Here is a 22,433-nt window from a genome sequence, read left to right as displayed (position 1 = left end):
CTCCTAAAAAAACAGGTGCAGTTGTATTTGTATCTTCCAGATCCAGTTGGTTTGGTATTTCTATTATTCCCTCTGGAGGATGTGTTTGTGCTGATCCTTGAGGAGGATGTGTTTTCGCTGATCCTTGAGGAGGATGTGTTTTTGATGTAGATGGTGTTTTTGGTTCGAAATATCTTGTTCGCCGCTAGTCACATCACTGCTATCGTTATTGTTTGTTGGTCCTGATGGTCTTGGTGGTCTTGTTGGTCCTGGTCTTTGATTGTTATAAAATTCTTGCCATGTGTATACAATGTCTCGTGCGTAGTCTAGTGTGTCCCTGCGGAATTTTCTTATTTTGCGTTGTTCAATGTCACGTTTATATCCTTCCAATTTTTTGTTGGTGTCTTCCAAAATAGTGTTGAAGTCCTCCTTTGTTTTTAATTTAGAAAGTTGTTCGGTTAAATCCTCTATTTCCTTGTTGATGGAGGACAAAGATCCCGCTAGTTCTTTAATAGTAAGAAGTATGAGGTCCAATGAGCATTTATTTAGTATTTGTTCCCAACGTTTTACAAATAACTGATTGTCTCTACACAATGTGGGGCGTAGATAAACACGTAAGCCTCTAGGGATTTTTTTGCTTTTATAATATTGCGCTAAAGTTGTTGCATGTAGTTTTTGCGAAATTTCCCTTCTGATTAATTTTTCAAGTTTGAAAATGAGTCTCTCTGGATTGTCATCACCTGTTGTTTCTTTATCCGTATCCTTTATGAGGCCTAGAATACGGTTAGCTTCTTCTTCGCTAAATGCGAAGGTAGTTGCTCCTTTATCTGTTAAGGTGTTAATTTTAGAAAAGGACATAGTTTGAATGTCTGGTTGCAGGTGTATTTATATGCCAACCCCTTGCAGGGAAATTATAAACAACCAATTGGATTTGAACACCATGCACTCCAAATATGTAGAAATAGGTAAATATATTAGTTCATTCAATTGGGATACGTAATAAACAAATTTAAGGTGCAGGGGAGAAACAACAGCCCTGGCATATGGGTTGTCAATACAATAAGACACAAATAAGTTCCCAGTTAGGGAACTCCCGTCCCCTGCACACTATCAATGGCTAGATAAGCCCAGTAGTTTTAGAGTAGTGGGAATAACTGTTTCAGTAAATATCTTTTCTGTAGGTCTGAGGTGCAAATTTCATATATAATAATCAAAGTCTTTTTTCTTTATCAACTTTTTCTCAAAAGAAGAATTTATTCAAAACATATATGCCCAACGCGTTTTGAGATAATTCTCTTCATCAGGGGCTGAAAGTTCATTCAATTTTCATCAATCTACAAATATTCAAAAAAAGAAAACACGTATGTATATATCAGTAAATCATCTAGACCCATAATTTTATGCAGATATCCAAATTCAATCACCTTCTGGCTAAATAATAGTCATTTTTGATACTGTCCAAAGAACCTGAAATGTTTTCTCACAATGTGCCATTTTTAACAAACAAAGCACATTTGTACAAAACCTAAATTGTAGGTGCTTTAGTGGTTCATAGACTGTAAGAATTGTCTAGAGGTTTGGTCGACCATTCAACAGAATCAATGTTAAGTATATCAAAAGACAGTGTATTTCAAATAAACATAGTAATTTAGGAACTGGGCATACCGTGTGCTGATCAGTGTGCCTTCCTAAATCGTAAAAAGTGGGAAGAGGGCCGCGTGTTCACCATGTGGTTCAATGAAGGTCTACCACACCTGAGAAAATATAGATACAGAATAGTGTAAAGGAAAGGTTTCTCGCATTTGGATGAACTATCATCAAAACTAAGAGTAGAAGCACTTACTAGTGTGGTCTGTGCTCCTTCGAGTACAAGGTAAGTAGCGGTTTGGACGTGAAAATCAGCTGTCTGGCTCGGGCGAGAGCCGCTGAGATCAGTTGTATTCACAGAATCGAACGGTAGAAGCTCTGTATGTCTATATCAGAGGAGCAAGATAAAAGCGGGAAAATAAAGACCCTTGCTAAGAGGGAATGTCTAGCTAAGAAAAATGCAAAGAACAGAATATAGAATATACTTACAAGCAACTAGATGGCTGCAGATGCAGTAGGGATGCGTTCGAATGTTGCCGTGTAAGTGATTGAAAAACATGGTCGTTTAAATATGCGTCATATGCGTGACATCATCAAGTTGCTGACGCATGTGACGTCACGACCGTAAACATGTTGTCATGTGGCGTATGAATATTAGAGTGTATAGCCAATGAAATAAGGTCTCTAAGTAGCTGGTACCGTATATGTTGTTAGAAAACGATCTCCCTCGTGGAGTGTACGAGTTATATGTTGTGCGCAAAGAAACAAAAAGTGACATCTCTCACAGGGAATTGGATAATCCGTGTACATCGGATAAACCCGGGTAAGGGCCGGTGGAGGAACAAGATGCCAAAGTGTCACAGAAGAGAGGATGAGAATCTCAGAAGGTTTTATTTAAAGAAAGGGGGGTGGATCTGGCTGATGTTAGACTGAAGGTGCAATGTTAGGAAGTTGAAGAATATCCGTTAGGTACATAAGGTATAAAGCCCATTACAAGTCCTGTCTCCCCATAATGGAGTGCACAATCTAATTGGGGTAAAAAACATTCCTGGTCTCACACCACAAAGTATAAATCTACACCTATGTAATACAGGTTGATTTGGACTCAGCTGAAGTTGAAAAATTATTTTAAAAAAACAAATAACAAATACAATTTTTGAAAGACAATTTCCACAATAACCCAATCAGTTAATAGAACTTCCCTGTGAGAGATGTCACTTTTTGTTTCTTTGCGCACAACATATAACTCGTACACTCCACGAGGGAGATAGTTTTACAACAACATATACGGTACCAGCTACTTAGAGTCCTTATTTCATTGGCTCTACACTCTATTATTCATACGCCACACGACAACATGTTTACAGTCGTGACGTCACACGCGTCAGCAGCGTGATGACGTCACGCATATGACGCATATTTAAACGGCCATGTGTTTCAATCACTTACACGGCAACATTCAAACGCATCCCTACTGCATCTGCAGCAATCTAGTTGCTTGTATGTATATTCTATATTCTGTTCTTTGCATTTTTCTTAGCTAGACATTCCCTCTTAGCAAGGGTCTTTATTTTCCCGCTTTTATCTTGCTCCTCTGATATAGACATACAGAGCTTCTACCGTTCGATTCTGTGAATACAGCTGATCTCAGCGGCTCTCGCCCGAGCCGGACTGCTGATTTTCACGTCCAAACCGCTACTTACCTTGTACTCGAAGGAGCACAGACCACACTAGTAAGTGCTTCTACTCTTAGTTTTGATGATAGTTCATCCAAATGCGAGAAACCTTTCCTTTACACTATTCTGTATCTATATTTTCTCAGGTGTGGTAGACCTTCATTGAACCACATGGTGAACACGCGGCCCTCTTCCCACTTTTTACGACTTAGGAAGGCACACTGATCAGCACTCGGTATGCCCAGTTCCTAAATTACTATGTTTATTTGAAATACACTGTCTTTTGATATACTTAACATTGATTCTGTTGAATGGCCGACCAAACCTCTAGACAATTCTTACAGTCTATGAACCACTAAAGCACCTACAATTTAGGTTTTGTACAAATGTACTTTGTTTGTTAAAAATGGCACATTGTGAGAAAACATTTTAGGTTCTTTGAACTGTATCAAAAATGACTATTATTTAGCCAGAAGGTGACTGAATTTGGATATCTGCATAAAATTATGGGTCTAGATGATTTACTGATATATACATATGTGTTTTCTTTTTTTGAATATTTGTAGATTGATGAAAATTGAATGAACTTTCAGCCCCTGATGAAGAGAATGATCTCGAAACGCGTTGGGCATATATGTTTTGAATAAATTCTTCTTTTGAGAAAAATTTGATAAAGAAAAAAGACTGATTATTATGTATGAAATTTGCACCTCAGACCTACAGAAAAGATATTTACTGAAACAGTTATTCCTACTACTCTAAAACTACTGGGCTTATCTAGCATTCCTGCTGCAACCAGGTCCAACTCTCTGCTTTAATAAGATACAGGTCTATGATGAATTCCATGCTTCTGGGTAAGGACAGCCAGAGCAAACCCCTTTCTCTCATGGCAATACAAGGTAAATCCCTTTTTGTAATCGGGCAGGCCCAATGCGGGTACCTCCGCGAACAACCTTTTAATTCTCGTAAATGCCTCTTCTGCTTCTGGCGTCCACTGTTGAATCATGCATAGTCCTGAAGTGGTTTAACTATTTCTTCAAACCCACTGATCCATTGCCGGTCGTAAACTACTGCCCCTAGGAAAAGCTTGCATTTGCATTATATTCTGTGGTTTTGGTATAATAAAACAAGTCTCATTCAGAAAAGTGAATATCAGCCGACATCCCTTTGTGATGACATGTCCCAGGAAATGCACCCCGGGGGCTCAAAACTGTCGCTTCTTCTGCAAAGCCGAATGCCCTTTCTCTGCCAATGCTGTTAGCAGGATCTTGGTATCTTCGTTACAAGCCTCGTACAAGGGAGAGGCGGTTAACAAATCATCAACATATTGGCCCTCATTAGGACCCTGGCGGAGTGGGTTTACGCCAGCGGTATTCGCGGCGGACCCGTCCGCCCTACTACGAGTTCCCGTAGCGCCATGGAGCCGTTTTCCGCCTGGTTTTTCCAGGGGGAGAAATCCATGGCGCTACGGGACCTTGTTGTTAATTACGCCACCGTATTTTACGGTGGCGTAATTAACGCCTTCCCCACTCCCATTATACCCTATGGGGCAAAAATGGGAATGGGGAAGGGTAAAATGGGGAATGGGGATTTACCGCCCCGCCAAGGTCGGCATGGGGCGGTAAATCCGCCAACCCCCATGGCGGTATAGGCAGCTTTCCGCCGTGCTCCATGGTGCATATTGCACCACGATCTCCGCCAGGGTCGTAATGAGGGCCATTGTATCAACACAGACTTCCACTGCAATTTTATGTCATCTAAATCTATCTTCAGTTGTTGTGCAAAGACCGTTGGGGAGGCTGTATACTCATGGGGCAAATGGGTCCACGTATACTGGACACCCCTATGCGAGAATGCAAACAGGTACTGACTTTCCTTATGTATAGGAAAGGGGAAGAAAGCAGAACATAAGTCGACCACAGTAAAATGTGTGGCTCCCGGTGGAATACGCAACAGTATGATCACCAGATTTAGTACCATGGGAAAGGAATGTATCACCATTGCATTAATAGCACGTAGGTTCTGGGCAAACGGTATACCTCCTTCCCTGGCTTCTTCACAGGACAAATAAGAGTATTGCATTTGCTACTGGTGTGGACTATTATTCCCTGACTCAGGAAAAATGCAATCACTGGAGTGATACCTGACTCTGCTTCAGGCGCTACTGGGGTGTGTGAGTCAATCTTTTAAATGAATCTACTTTTATTCTTACTGGTTCCGCAGTGTGTATTTATCCTACCTCATTATCAGGGGGACCCACAAACATCCTGGTACAGAATCAATTTCCGTACATCCTCTGACCATTGTTCGTCTATTGCTGCCACTCTGCCCTGTCTTGTCCCTTATTTTAGCCATCATTTCTACCACATTATATGAAGGTACACTCAAAAACACCCCATCAGGTGTGCAATATAAAGTACACCTCATTTTGTACAGCAAGTCTCTTCCCAGTAAATTTACATGTGAGGTGGGGCTTAAAAGAAAAGCATTCTGATTGGTAATAGGCCCTAATGTAACAGTAAGGGGCTCCGTCATCTGGTGTATGAGTGGTGTTTGATATGCCTACCACTCTTACTGTCTCCCCTGATGTGGGAGCAAGAGAAAAATGGTTAATTCTCAAAGCAGATTGGTTTGTCCCAGTATCTAGTAGACATGGTATTGGTAGCCCCTGAACCTGGCAATGTACATAAGGTTCCCCTAGTAAACAGGGATCCTTAATACTTCCAGAATCCTTTCCCCTTCTGGTTGTCAAAATCCACTTTGGCCTCCCCATGCCCTTGCGGATCTCCGGGGATGAAGGGATTAGTGTTTGGGTTCAAACACTGAGATTTCGGCCCTGGGGGAGAGTTTGGTCTCTAGGCCTGTCCTACTGTTGTGGGATTTGGACACTATTCGGGATAGTGCCATCCAGTTGCTGTTGTCTCTGTGGTCTAAGTGAGCACTCATGTTTCCAATGGCCCTCCTGTTTACAATAGGTGCAAATTAAAGGGTTCGGTGAGATGGCTCTAAGAGCCTACTGATTATTCCAATTCCCCTACACTGTTTTACCGTGTGCTGTAAGGAAGGCATGGTATCAAACAGTAAGACAGACACAAGTGATCACAGTTCAACAGTGTTTATTGAACTTCAATTGGGTTTGAAAAACGCCTTTCTATTCCTAAATGTAAAGATGGGAGAAAGCTACGACCATCAAATAATAAGAAACCAGTCCTAGTAGAGTCTGTCAAAATAAAAGGTCCTATACAAATAAACCTATTGCCAATCCTTATTTCTAAATACAAATAGTATGGGAAACAATGTTATGCAAAAGAAAAGTGTCGAAGTAATGATATGTCAGGATATTCAAGCCGTTGGCTTGACTTCGCCACGTTTTTAGCATGGGACAAGGTGGCACACTTGAGCTTAGTACAGTCTCTGGCTTCTCTAGCACGAGGATGCAGTTCAAAACCTCAACATCCGGGCCTTCTGTGACAAAGTCTCTTTGCCATTCAAAGTCTCTTATTTCAGAGGGCCTGATGTGACAAACAATAAAAGTTCCTTTCTTTTTTAGGCTCTCACATGTACAACTTCTCAGGTGATTTTCTGTTTACCCGGGGTCCCCCTCTGACGGGCTCAGACCCACTTTAACACTAAATCTTCTCGGGTTATTTACTGTTCACACCAGGTGCCCCTCTGCTGGGCTCAGACCCACATTACAACAGAAAACCTTCAATTGGTCTCCCTCGGCCAGGCTCGGACCAAATTTATCTACTTTTCCAAACACTCCTCATTCATCATAGCTTAGACTTTTGAACTTGTGTAGGATTTTGCTGGACCCATCTCAGGACCACTTCGATTCACAATAATTTGTTCTCTTCTTGATATAACCTTTTTCTCACTTGTACTTTTGCCACTTCTCAGCTGGATACCTTACAGAGACATTCGACTGAGCACTCACGCGGAGCCGGACCACTCTGTCAAAGGTATTGCATTTTGCTTTGAAAGTTCAATCACTCATCACCAGTTCAACTTTACTTGCGACTCTTATCACACAGGTTTTAACAATGTACGTTCCAGCACTCACCATACAGTGTTGCTGCTTACAACCTTGGATTCAACACAGACTGGTCTTGTATCGGCCTCTCCAACCCACCGGCTGTGTTGATTTCATTGATGCTGTTGGAGCTTCTCCCCGCCTTGATTACTGACGCAGGTCAGCCCTGGGTATCTCCGACACACAATGCGGGATTCTTCAGCCTGGTTTCCTGGTTTATGCTTTCAATTCTTGAGGTATCTGGATACTAACAGTTCCTTGTCGAAAAGGTCAAGGGAATTTCACACGGACGGGCTGTCCGTGTGAAAATGTTTGTGTAATAAAGGGAGGGGGGAGAGTTCCTAAATATCCTACCTGGCAGGATGGGGTAAAGGTGTTACAGGGAAAGGGATACCGTGTCTCACCATCCGGCGTCCCACTCCCCGAAGACTGCGCACTGGTCTATCCCCAGGAACTGGATCCAAAAGCGATAGCCGTGTCCTGGCCACCTGGATGACAGTGGGTGTGACACCTTCTGGTTTCTCACAGTGCGCCCCATGCTTGCTGTTGATAAAACTGTCACCACTGTCTCGGTTGCTGTTGTTGTCCCCCATATCCTCCCTCCGGTGTCTAATATGTCTGCGGAACTCTTGAACCTCTGCCTCTACCTCTTGGTCGCCGCACCTTATGGCCATATTCCCTGAATATTGTGCCGTTCCTTGGAGCTGTCCCTGAAGACTCTGCTTCTGAAACATCTTCAGTTTGTTATCAAACGTTTCCTTCCTGTGCTCCTAGCAAGCAACACAATCATTTGCCACCATAACCAGCTCTATTAACGGCTAAGTCTGCCAGTCTATTAGCATTTTCTTTTTTTAAAAACTTTATTTATTGTTGCACAAGGTAAGCACATACAAGATTATGAAGAAACATTTCTCACAATAGGTTGCACACAAGTTACTCTTCTTCCGCTTCGGAATTTTCAATTTCTGCTTTGTCTGCTAGATATTGCTTATACCTGGCCCATATGTTTCTGGGTTTGGATGAGGGCAGCACTGAGTCTATATATAGCTCCTCTGTATCGTTTTTCCATAGCATATCACTGTCCCAATCCGCCTTAGTTGGCGGGTTCATGTTTTTCCATTTCATAAGTATCGTTCTTTTGGCTATCAACAAAGTAAGATTTAGAAGTTTTCGCCAAGTCGGGTTCATTTTGCCCGTCGCGCCCAACAAGCACAGTCGTGGCATCCATTCCACAGGTTGATCTGCCATTTCATCCAGAGCTGCACACACCTCTGCCCAGTAACTTCTCAACTTTGCGCATGCCCAGAGCATATGGTATATATTTGTGCGTCCTCAGCTTTACACCTCAGGCATGTTCCCGATGAGCGGGATAGATTAGTTTAAGCCTTACTGGGGGGTAGTGGATATGATGTATTACTTTGTAGTGTATTATTTTGTACCTGGCATTGCAAGATATTTGTTTGGTCAGTTCACAAATCTGGGACCACTCGTGGTCCTCTATTTGTTGCCCCAGATCTTGTTCCCATCTGCTCCTGGCCGTGTGATTTCCTACTGGGCGCGTTTGCATTATCACTTTATATAGTGCTGAGGCTGTAATTTTCTGCGTTCCCCCCCCTGTGAACATATAGCCGAGCCCCATGTTTATCTCTGGTTCATTAGGGAAGGTGGGGAATATCCTTTGCACCACTGTTTTTACACTCATATATTGTATCTTATATTTGTTAGTATTCCCCACTATGTCTTTGATGTCTTCCCATTGCACAAAGAGCTTCTCAGGGAATGGTTGTCCCCACTGAGCAATAAATCGGGAGCTCCAATGCATAGCCACCTCCCCATCTAGTGCAAATGGTGTTAGAGGGTCTCCCCAGAGCGGCATACTCGGGTGGTATAGCCTGTCTGTCCCATATATGCCTGCCATTTTGGCCCAAGCCCTGACTGTAACCTTCGTGGGGTCTATGGAGTTGTGGTGTTTGAGGGGTGATTTAGCCATCTTGTGTAGTGCTACGGTTGCCTCTCGTTCTTTTGTATCTGGCGGAGGGATCCCAGGATTGAGGAAGGTTGTGGCCCATTGTGCTGCGTAGTGTGCTTGTGCCGACAGATGGTATAGCTCTAAGTCAGGTGCCATCTGCCCTCCTCTTGCATATGTATTAGTAAATGTCTTCCAACTCAGCCTACGGTGCCCTCCCCACATGAATGAGACACACGCACTATTAATTTTAGTAAAAGGGCGCGACCTAGCCAAACCGGGACTGTGTTAAACAGGTAGAACAGTTTCGGCAATATTATCATTTTCACATAATCTACTAAATGAATTAAAAATCAAACCCGATCTTTTGACCATCAAAGAACTAAGAACCAAATCAAAATTTAATCCTCAATTGTCATCAGACAGTGTAATTGATACCTTCTATAAAGTGGTCACACATGACCTCCGGGAATTGTCTGCACAGAAGAATTATGCCAGAACTCAACATATGAATGATAATCTTACTAAGGGAGAAAGACGAGCTCTGAAAACTCTTATCAGAAGACACAACAATAGTTATTAAAGAGGCTGATAAAGGTGGTAACATCGTAATTATGAACAGAGAAGATTATCTCAAAATGGCCATGAATCATCTGACAGTACCCGGGTGTTATAAGCAACTCAATCCCTTGGACAGACAAACAACTTTAACACAAATTGAGGAGGCAATTATGAGCTGGCACAGAAAGGGGCTCATAACGGACGCGGAGAAATCTTACTTCAGTTTACATAATCCTATCACCCCAACAATGTACTTTCTGCCTAAGGTCCATAAAAGCTATCAAGACATACCAGAGGGACGGCCAATACTGAGCGGCATTGGCTGGATCTCAGAAAACCTCGGAATATCTAGATAAAATTTTGAAACCACGAGCGACACAGGTCAAGTCTTACTTACGGGACTCGACCAATCTTATACAAATGATCCAATCGGTTGTCTGGAAAGAAACCTTTGTATTAGCTACATTGGACGTTAAAGCGTTGTATACGTCCATACAACATAAGTGGGCCATAGCATCTATTGAATACACCTTCAGGAAGGATTCCGCGTCATATTATGGCCAAATCCAGATGTTGAACGAGATGCTACAAATTACTTTAGACTCCAATATATTCACGTTCAATAACTGTTTATTCCAACAACAAAAGGGAGTGGCCATGGGGACAAAATATGCCCCCTCTTTAGCAAATATCTTCATGGGGATGCTGGAAGAACATACCGTATACTCAGACATATTATTCCAAGAACATGTTAAATTATGGACTCGTTATATAGATGATATTTTCCTAATATCAGGAAATGTGGATACTGTTCAATGTGTAAATTTGCTGGAGACAAAACTACCTATAGAGAGGGTAATAATGGACGAAAGTTTGTGATAAATCAGTTCATTAATTGCAGATCTAAATATGTGGTCTATGTGATCAGATGCGTTTGCAAGAAATTGTATGTGGGGAGCACCATTAGGGAATTGCGCATTAGAATTAGGGAACACCTACCTAAAATTGGCAGTCAGGATACCACCCTGCCACTGGCGACACACAGGCAAAAGAATCATCAACTAGATGATAAATATGATATTCAGTTTTTTGGTATAAAACAAGTTAATATGAATAAGAGGGGTGGTGACAGAATGAGGGCATTGCGCCAGGCAGAAGCGCAAATTATTTGTTTTTTTAATGGAACCGTATGGGGTCTGAATTTAGATGCAGAAATGGCATCTTTTCTGTGAATGCACCTAATAGGAATAAGATGTATTAGTGTGATGTTCCAACTATCATGCGTAATATGCAAAGTACTACCACTCCTGTTAGTTGTAGAAGAAACGATTATGAACTTAAGGTATTTAAGTTTGGGATATCTGGATCCGGTACAAGTCAAAATGTGTATATCCCTTTAAGGGTTCTCTATCAGACAGGACTGCTGATCGCGTATTACCTAGACTTTCAGGTATTTTTTGAGCGAATTGTCATTTTTGTATTATACATATATTGTGTTTTGTCTTACAATGATTGATAGAGAGATATTGAATTAATGCGCAACTAGATTAGCACAGCTAGCGGAATGGATACGTTGCTTAGTAACACCTTGAAGCGCATAGTTACGGCGTCTGGTTGTCATGGGGACACATAAAGTAGTCCCAAAATGGCGCCGGCCTAGATTGAGAGAAGCCGACGCGTGAGACTGTCCTCCTAACTGGCGATTGAGTAACTGTCATGATCTCTGCTTCCAAAAGATCAGGACTTGCCCAACTCCCTTGGAAGCAGACCCATAACCCCAGTTCCGAGTGCCAGCCGGTCCCAATTGGGACCTTTTGGACCCTGTCCTGGCGCCAGTGGCACCAGGCTCATAAAGATGCCCAGTCCCAGCGCTGGAAGCGCCGGGCTCATAATGCTTGGGTGGACTTACCTGCAGCAGACCATGCTGCTTACTTACCTGCCAGTTGAGCCCCTGATCCTCTTCTGTTTGGGATTACTTTTCCTGTTGGGTGGGGCAGGAGCCACGCCCTAGGTTCAGAACACTGGAACTCTTCTGGAAAGCAGGAACTCTTTTCTTAGGCGAGGCTGTGGAAGGAGACACCTAAGCACTACAGGAGGCTATTTAAACCACACCCGATGGATGAATCTTGCTTTGTGTTATTCTGCATTCTCTGCAGCAGAACGCTCATCGTGTCTTCTGCTTCTGATCCTGGGCGTAAGGGAACAAAGGCTTACCATCCTGGAATCTAGTCTTCAGCAGCACCTGTAAAGACAAAGAAAGAACAGGTTAGCACTACGGTCTTCAGTGGCAGCGCATCTCTTACCTGGTCCATCGGCTGTCACCAACGCCTCGCGCTGCATTCCGGCATCTGAAAGACAAAGGCTTACCTACTCTTCGCATGCTCCGGAGGTCTTCGCACTGCATTCCGGCATCTGAAAGACAAAAGCTTACCAGCTCTTCGCACGCTCCGGAGGCCTTCGGCGCTGCATCCCGCATCTGAAAGACAAAAGAAGGTGCATTTAAAGACATTGGGCAACTTTATTACTCACGTGCCTTTACTCCTTCCCACGCCGAATCCAGTGGGTATTCCAGCACCCTTCAGCTTCTCTAAAGCTCCGAACTTGTACCTGCAAGATAAAAGGGACAGTTAGTGCGCATCGTGAAGCAGGCTACAAGCGCTTACTTACGTGCTTCCAGGAGCTTCTATTCCTCACGCGGGTTCGATCCACAACTCTCATCAGCCCGCCATCCGCCATCGCCGGAACCCTGCAAAACAAGAGATATCATTACAAAAGACTTTTAAGACATTTGAAGTGCCCAGAACTTACCGTTCGTGCAGTTAACGACGGACAGCAGTCCTCTGAGGTTAAGAGGCCTGCACCCTTATCCAGTGAAGAAACTGGTTACGGCACCCTGCCCCGAGGCAGATGGAGAGCTCGGCGTTCGCTTACCTAAGGTGAGGGCGTTAACCTTTGGGGTTCTACAGGAGAAGAGAAAGGGAAGAGGAGAGAGGCACCCAATAACCCCAGTTCATTAATCCCATATTTTCTATCTGCAGACATCTTACTCTTCGAGTCAGACATACAGTGCACAGAGGTCCAGCCCAAAGAGCCAACCGTGTGTTACACATCACCTTTGAAGATACGGCATTCACCCAGTCAAGACCGGCGCCTCTGCGGGAATCAGGTGAGCGTTACAGTAACTTTTACAATACAGAGTTCTGATAATGTGGTTGGAATGTCCTCTAAAATTGACCCATAGCTGTTTGGGTGGGTTAGAATGTCAAAAACGGGGATTAATGTTTACTCGTGGTAACGCTGCATGGCGTAGTGCTTTGCGCGTTTAACTGTATGGAGACCGTTGCATTTGGACAAAGCAATATGCTTGAATTAACATGAAGTGTAATCTTACCTACCTTTAATCATAGTATATGAGATGAACTAATTAATAACGTATCTGAACCGCGCAGTGCACCAGATGTGTGGAGACACATTAGAATAATATTAAGAGAAATTGAACAATGCCAGCAGAATTAAATGCAAGTTTAGACGGAATGTAAGCTAAACTATGCTTTTCGATATCATTATACAATTTTGGGGATTTCAAAAGAAACATGATATAGACTTTCGTTATTTTTTCCTTTTATTATATGAAATAGACTACAACGGGATTTAACCCTTTATAATTGTGAAGAGTGAGGAATCATTGAACACCCTAGTGGGTAAGTCTTTACCTGGAAGCTCTGTGGCCTTTGTGGTTGAGTATATAATATTTAGGTATTGTTCCTTACTTATATTATATTTGTTGCCTTTTCTCCCTTCCTGTTTGTTTCTCCTGCATCCACACCATCACTTGGGTAATTATGCATTTTTTCATTTTTTAAATTTTGAACATGTATGATGTAACACATTGCCATGTGAATGTTTTTTAGGTTAAATCTAAGTATTAATTTGTTCAAGCCCTATTTTGAGAAAGGCCTTTGATGGCCGAAACACGTGTAAAGCAAGGGCGAGTGTGATAGTAAATCAATATAAATAAATTGAAGTATTTGAAATAAGGCGCAATTTCCTGGACTCTCTTTCATGCGGTTGCATGCTATTTGCTCATATATTAGACGTTTTTTTCTGTGGCTTACTGTCAGTCCAGTGATCTGCGACAACAATACTGATTATTCTGGGAAAACGAGAATTTGTTGCACCTATTTTCAAACATTAAGAGTCGCCCAACAGACCAGCTGTAACCCTAAGCCCAGTTCACCTGTTCTTAATCATTTTCACTAGGGCTATTCTCCCCATCATTGAGACTGGGAGAGCATTCCAGCGCTTCATCTTGGCACAAAGGGTGTCAACTAGTGCACTATAGTTTAGGGCCTGGGAAAGTTGGGCTGTTCTAGCTATGTATGCCCCTAGGTATAGTATATGCATCGGCCTCCAGATGAGACCATGCATGTCTTGTGGTGCTACTGTATTTTTTGTGAGTGGGAAAATCTCTGACTTGTTATGGTTGAGTTTTAGGCCGGAGTATTCGCTGAATTTTTTAACTTCTGCAAGAATCTTGCCCATCGTGCGATTAGGGTTCTGTAAATATAGCAAAATATCATCGGCATAGAGGGTAATAATTTGTAGTCTGCTCTTGATCCATAGCCCAAATGAACTGTATCGTGACCTCAGTATATCAGCTAGGGGCTCTATCACTAGAGCAAACAACAGGGGTGACAGTGGGCATCCCTGTCTAGTGCCTCCGAGTAGTTCTAGTATCTCTGTCAGGGTGCCATTGACTCTTATTCTGGCGTAAGGGTACGCATATAGTACTCGTATTCATTTTATAATATTGGGGCCAAACCCGTAATTTCTTATTACCCCAAATAGAAAGGGCCAGAAAACTGTGTCGAATGCTTTTTGCATATCGAGAGATACCGAGTTTCGGGGGCTATTTTGGCTAGAATGTTGTAACATCTCCTTATATTTGTGGCTGTGAACCTGCCCATAATTAACCCAGCTTGGTCTTCATGCACCATATGGGGCATCAGCGGTGATAATCGGGTGGCTAGTATTTTTGCAAAAATCTTTGCATCCGTATTTATTAATGACAGTGGTCTATACGAGCCGCACTCCTCTGGAGGTTTCACCGTTTTGAGCAGTAGTGTAATCACCGCCTCCCTGGTAGTTTCGGGCAGTTCCCCTTTGTTTAAGGCTTCCAACCAGACGGCATGTAGTCTGGGTACCAAGAGGTGACTGAATTCCTTGTAGAATTCCGCCCCGAGGCCATCCGTCCCAGGGGCTTTCCCATTGGGCAATGTCTTTATAGTATCCGCTATCTCTGCCTCAGTTACCAGACTTTCTAGTGAATCTCTAGTGGCGTCCACTATTAACGTCGTAGGTATTTGGGAGAGGTATTCATCTATCTCCTCCTCTGTGACGCTACATTGAGGGGAGTATAATGTCTTGTAGAATCCGTAGAACGCCTCTAGAACTTTATTGTTATCAGTGGTAACTGTGCCGTCTGCTAATTTTATACATGGTATGGTTGTAGGGCCTCTCTCCCCTCTTATTGTTCTGGCCAATAACCGCCCTGGACGTTCACTCTCCCCGTATCTGCGTGCCGCCGCTGGTTTATCGAAGTAATGGATCTCTTGATTCGCCGCTTCTTTGTATTCATCCAGTTTAAGCTTAATCTCTGAGCTCAGCTGAGAGGATGTGGTGTGTGTGTGCAGGGCTTGAAAGGAGGAGATTTGTGCCTCTAAGCGCGCTAACCTACCCCGGATATCCTTGAGGACTCCGCTCTCTTTGGATATTGAATTGCCTCGTATACAAACTTTAAATGCCTGCCACAATATAGCCTGACTGGAGACCGAGTTCTTGTTTATGTCGAAATATTCCTGTATTTGTTTTGTCAGTGCGGTTTTGTATACCAGGTCTTGTAGGGCCGCAGGTTTAAATTTCCATGGTGGTCTGTTTACCGTGGTATCCGGTATGTGCAATGTTAGCTGTATTGGTGAGTGATCAGAGTATGTCCTGGGATGAAAGTGAGCACTATCAATCCACGGCAACACCACGTTTTCTACCAACCATAAGTCTATTCTAGAATGCATATGATGTACTGTGGAGTAGTATGTATATTCCCTTTTCGTGGGGTTTAACGCTCTCCACGCATCTTTTATATTTAGATCTGTCATGTGGGTGAGTATCTTCTGTGCTGCCTTGGACAATGCTCTTGGTTGTGTTGAAGTGCGATCTAAGTGTGTATCAAGGATTGTGTTGAAATCTCCCTCAATTATCAAACAGGACGTGGGGTAGGAAGCCAGTTTCTCAAATATTGTGGAATAAAACACTGAGTTGTCGATGTTTGGGCCATACACATTAAGTAGGCCTACCTCCTTATCATATAAGGTACCATGGAGCAATACATATCTTCCCTCGGGATCACATTCAGAGGTAATGCAGATGAATGGCAGGTTTTATGAATTAGAGTCGCCACCCCTCTAGCCCTTTTGGAATACTTTGTATAGTATTGGTGAGCCCCCCAGTACGGCACCAGTTGTCTTTCATGGTGAGGCACTATATGCGTTTCTTGCAGGAAAATTATTTTTGGGCTCTGTCTGTTGATGTATGCAAGTATCTTTCTTTTTTTGACTCGAGGACCTAGGCCTCGTACATTCCAGCTCAGAATTTTTATATTATACGTGCCTTGTTCAGCCATTATCTATGACATAGGTGTGATCGTATGGATGATGATTTATTTTCAGTGTGTGCTCGGAAAGTGCTTAGTACCTTTGTGCTTTTTGTTTTAAGTTTTCCCGTTCCATAACTAAATCCCAACAACCCCCAACTGACTCCTCCCCCCTCTCTCATAGTTTCCCAAACTTCAACTATGCTCTTTATACTCCGCCCTCCCCTCCCATCAACATTTCGTGCACCTGCTACAGGGGGAACTGTGGCGATTTCAAGTGCCCATGCCGTTTACGGTCTTTTACAGTATTCCAAGTTCGACGAGTTGCTCTCGCTAGTGGTAACACATGCGGGGTCCTCTACGAAATCATGATTTGCGGTGTGCATCGTGGCTTCCCCTTATATCGGCTCCCTAGGGAGCCTCTTTTTCATGAGTCTTTTCTTTATTGTTTACGTGCTTGTTATTGTATAACTTCAGGGTTCAAGAGTCACTCTCATTTATAGGCTGTGCGGGCGGAGCAGGAATATGGGTTTCAACAAAGTTCGCTGCCTCTTCTGGGAATGTAAAAAAATATATTTTGTACTGATGATGAATTTTCAGTCTCGCCGGGTAAAGCATTGCGTATTGTACATGGCACTCCCGCAGCAGTTTCTTGACCCCTGTAAATAGTTTCCTTTCTTGCTGTACCGCTAGGGTGAAATCTGGAAAGATGCGTATGATGTTGGCTTCCCATCTTAATTCTTGTTTTTCTCTAGCAGTTTTCAAAATTAGGTCTCTGTCTCTGTAGTTTATCATACGCGCTATTATAGGTCTAGGGTATGCGCCTGGCTTCGGCTTTGGGGAGAGTGACCTATGTGCACGTTCCACAATGAACATTGCCGACCATCCAGGGTCTCCCAGGAGATTATGTAAGAGATCTTCCACTGCCTTTTCCATGGACCCTTTCATTGCTTCCTCTGGAACTCCGACTATGCAGATGTTGTTCCGCCATGATCTAGCCGCCAAATCTTTGCATTTAGCTTTCACTGTTCCGAGTTCTATTGCCATTGTGGACACTGTGTTCTTCAAGGTCTCCAGTGCATCTTCCGTGCCAGATATCCTCGTCTCTGCTTCTGTCATCCGTGAGGTTGTTTTGTCCAGTTGTGATTTAAGGGTGGCAATGTTTGCTGTTATTCCATCAAGCTTATCGTTGAGGGAAGAGATGCCCTGTTGCATGACCAGAAAGACAGCCTGAGCGTAGGGGTGTAACGGTACACCGGTATACCGGTATAAACACCATCAAACATTTCATTTACAAATAATAACCGTTCTCTGATCTATACCGGTGTACCGTGGGGCCTGCTGTGAAGCCTTCCCCTGATTTTGCAGTTGGGTGTACAATTGACGGCACACAGAGTAAAGTCTGCAACACGTGCAGTGGCATTTCTGGCACCTAAGCTGTGAGGCTGTGTGCCTGGGCTGCTTCAGTAGCGCGACCTGTGCTGAAGACAGTGGAGGCAAGTAGCGGCTCCGGCTCCGCTTTGGGATTCACAAAAAAACAGCCAAATGCTGCTGTTTAACCCATACCAAACTGTCCAAGATAACAGCTACAGGTCCGGACCACCAGCCAGCACGAGAGGCTCACTGAGCAGAGTATGCATGCAAAGCTGGACTGGTAGGTGTTGTGTCTCCAAGCTTCTATTTCAACAGAGGTTTGTTTCAGAGCTGTGTGCCACGCCTGCATTTCCTTGTGCCCTGAGTGCAAATAAGTGATATTGTTTTATTAGTATTTGAGCCTTAAACCACAGTCACATACAGCACTAAATTTAGTTTGGCAGAGCTTCACATGGGCAGTTTCAGAAGTGCCTGAGGCCTCCTCCTAACAACGTGCTGCGTGTATAATACTGAAGGAAAAAATACTCACTTTGAAAACGAGCAGGGGAGTGCTCTGATCTACTACAGATAACATCAACACCCAGCTCATTTTACAGTTTGCACTTGCTTGCAAGGGGTCTGGCCCTCACAGGAAGGGATATCAGGAGCTGCAGTGAACTGCTGCAATGCAAGTCATAAGTTTTATTTTATAGGCAGGATACTTGAACAAAAGTTTTTTTTTCGGGTTTCTCCAAAAGACAAATTTCATTCGGTATCAGATGACTGAGCGAGTCAGAGAGCAACTAGGCTCGTTGTTTTGAGAGCCCCCATTCCCCCCATGCTCAGATAAATGTAACTGTTTTTGCCATCTCCAGAACATGCCATTAATTACTATAGTTTGCACTCGAAGCAGAGCACGTTTTGTAAAGGGTCGAGTGGTATGTGCTAGGGTCCTGGATAAACATCCCTGCTGCCCGGACCATAGCCCCGAGTCTGACTCTTGCAGGAGCTGCTAAGTCATTCCCGGGCTGGCGCCACAGGAGTGAAGTGAAGAAGCAACAATACGCCATGGGGGAAGTGATCTCCTATTTCAATCAGAGTTAACTTCCCTGTGGCTTTATTGTTGGTTTCTTATCTTCAGCTCACCGGCACCAAACCCCGCTGCTAAGTTTCATTTCAGGACTGCGCAGCTCCAGGAACCGAGAAGGGCAACGCTGCAGAAAACCCCAGTAAGAATGATTTAAATACACCTTCCATAAATATGTGGTTTATTCTCCAATTCTTTTCTGCATTTCCCATTTTAAGTGTTGCTCACTTAGCAGGTTTTTTTGCACATCACTTGTTCCACTCATGAGAAAAGGGTGCATGCTGGCTCACCCTTATTAAAGCTTTACCACACTATGCCCAGTCACTATTTAACCCAATGACACCTTGTGCATGCAGTTTATAAACAATTCCAGGGGCAACATGTACAGGTAAATTTAGCGCCACATCATGGTTGAACCAGCCTAGTGTAGGTAGCACCGACCATCATTACCCAGCATTTCCAAATAAACGAATATACCTGCGTCTCAACCCATTCTAAGAGCTGCAATTGAAAGAAAAACATCTTTATTCAAACTGTCTTTTTGACAAAAAGGGAAGAAACTGCCCCATTCCAGGAGCAACGTAAAGCAGCATCTTGTAATGCTGCTTGCAACCATTCCCCAAGGCCCTCTTGTTATAGGTTTTCAACTTTCCAGACTGGTAGGGCAAGGTGTGTGTCGACTCTCTCAATGAAAGTTAGGAACTATAGCACTATGCACTGGATAGATCACCTTACCTCGCCAGGCTCGGAGGGAGAAACATGGACCGAGTTGGCATCAGCGGTGCGACTGGTGTTAGTAGCCACAGAGTAGTTATTCACAACACAGGCTGGGGATAACACTAGCAGCACGCATGACAAATGGCACAAACCAAAGTGCATGCTGAAACCGGACACAGAAAGTGCTCGGACGCCTGTGGGTAAGCACTATACAAAAATCAAAACACAGACGAAAACCTTCTGTGCTTCTACTTCACTTTCAGCAGCCCACAAACGCTTTACTCTCCCCTCCCCCCCAGCCCCATTCAACGGTATGTTTTTCCAGCAGCCCCCATTCACCAGTGAAAGCTGCCTGGAGAAAGTGGGCTGGGATTCCTGCAGGACTGTTCTGAAGTACCAACAGCACCCCCAAGCAGGCAGGTCAAAGGTTCAGGACCCGAGAAGCACTATATTTTAAACTTGCCAACTAAAAGGTGGAAGGAAAAGATAACCCGAGCCTGCTCCAAGTAAGTGTACAAAGTCCACTGAAAGCATTTAATTAATACATGAATTTAACAAGGTGGTTGCTTATGGAAAATAAAAGGGGCGTAGTTCAATTTAAAGTCTCACGTTATTTTATTGTGACCTTTTCGTCTTAGTCGGGTTTTTCCTTATTTACAATAATAACTAGTGGCTTTATAGCGCTCTAAATAACAGGCATTACTATTATCCAGCACACTTAAAATATAGTAACACTATCTTTCCAGTTTCATGCTGTTGTCAGGGGTAGATGCAATAGCCCCCAGAGCATTCTTTACTGGCTGGGTGAAAGTCTATATTCAATTGAAATATGCATAATGCAAGAGGTGATAAGGAAGAGGTGTACTTTAGCTGTTATGCTATTGTTACCAAATGTGGATCCAGGAGATCCGCCGGGTCCTAATCCTTCCTTCCCCACTTGAATGACATTGTGTGATCCGTACAAATGGCTTGGCCTCTGTTCGACCACATAAGGCTTTCAAGTTAAAAGTGCTGGGAGAAACGAGAATGATCGCTTCTCAATGCAATGTGCAGAGCTGCATGCTTAAGGGGTTCCCCAAGACAATACATTACAGCTCTGCAGAGGAGCGCTGGGCTTTTTCGGTCCAGATTGTAATATTGGATATTTCACACGCCACAAACTAGTAATTTGGTGCTAAAACACGTGTTTGTTTCACTTCGGCTAACCTAACTCAAGGGTCCTCATTTCAACAACCACTGAAGAATGAAAGGCAGAGTCTGCACTGATATGATTTGAAACTCTTGGGCACATGTTTCACTCACACCTATGCAGTGGGCATGCAAGTCACAGAGCTATCTTTCCAGGAAAAGGTATTCTAGAGTGACACACCGTAGGGACGAGGAAAGGTGGTTGGAAGAAAGAACGCCACTGCCCACCCTCCTACAGCTGTTCTTCGGCGGTGTCCAACACTGAGCACAAATACACATTTCCGGAACACAGTGCATACATATTCTGTCGCTCACACGCACGTCTGAGTGGCTACACGTGCATAGCATAACAATAAAAACATGATCTTTTTGTCTTCAAGCAAATAAACAGTTGAAATAAAAGATGTTTTACAATACACACAAATGAGATGCATTGGCACGCATATAACAGGTTTAGAAGCAACTTGAAAATGTTATGAAATTTAAAAAGAAAATTTGGGGGATGAGGGGACCAACTAGGCAGAACCTGCAGGTTTTGTTGTTTATAATATAACAAGTACCTGTAGTGGCGTCACTAGGGTTACGGAAACTCAGGGGATGACACCATGAGTGTTGCACCAGGTGTCACCAACCTTAGTGACGCCACGAGTGAACCCTAATGATGCCATGAGTGCGGTAACCCAGGGGGCGACACCATGAGTGTTGCATCAGGTGTCACCAAACCTAGTGACGCCACTGGGTAGGGGTCAGGCTTCCTCAATTCGTTTGCTTTCCTGCTTGTTTTCAGGGCAGGAATATTACTGCTCTCGTAGTGAAAATCAAATGTTGGCACCAATATTTCTGGTTCTGCATGTTCACTAAACTGACCCCCTTCGAGATGATAGTGATTGCCAGGAGGAAAGCTCCAATTTAGAGTGGAATCACCACTACCTGAAATTGAATTACATGCCTCCTTGCTAAAAGCCAGAAGTTAAGCGTGCAAAGAGAGAGTACTTACTTTTGTTGCAGTGGTGGTTCAGAGCCTGTTGATAAGTAGAGTACAATTCTGTGAGAGCGGGGTACTGCACAGTTTACATATATGCAAATAAATAAAGGCAGTCTTTGCAAAAGATGTGGGATAGAGTTTATGATAACTTTATTTTTGTAGCTTTAAGTGTGGTGGACCCAAACCAATAGTGTGTCAGTCAGAGCCGTATGGGAGAATGTAGTGCGAAAAACTGCTTGTATTTTACTGACACACCCTCGAGAACATGTAAATACGGTGGCTTCCAAAAAACATTTAAAGATGGGTCGGTTAAGTCGTATCAGCTCCCTTAGGAATGACTGAAAAAGAAAGGTCTTGTAATCCCATTGAGTGCTCTCATTGCACAGCATTGTGAGAAAATACTCCATTTATTATATGTCAAACTTTGTTGAAGTACCACAGCAAATCACTGCACAAGCAGTGAAGAGGGCACACACAATGAAAGTGCATGAGTAATAGGTACGAGTACACGCTGCATTGTTCTGCAGAGCCTTGTCCTTCTGTGATGGGTATATAAACTTCTGCTAAGCTTTTATTTTATATGATAGTTAAACTGGACTACCAAACTACATTTGGGTGATTTTTCCTAGCAATATAAAGTAGTTTAAGCATG

The sequence above is a fragment of the Ambystoma mexicanum genome, chromosome 4q, assembly GCF_040938575.1.
Source record: "Ambystoma mexicanum isolate Mex_15411 chromosome 4q, UKY_AmexF1_1, whole genome shotgun sequence".
NCBI classification, from domain to species: Eukaryota; Metazoa; Chordata; class Amphibia; order Caudata; family Ambystomatidae; genus Ambystoma; species Ambystoma mexicanum.
Note: the sequence above shows the minus strand (reverse complement) of the source record.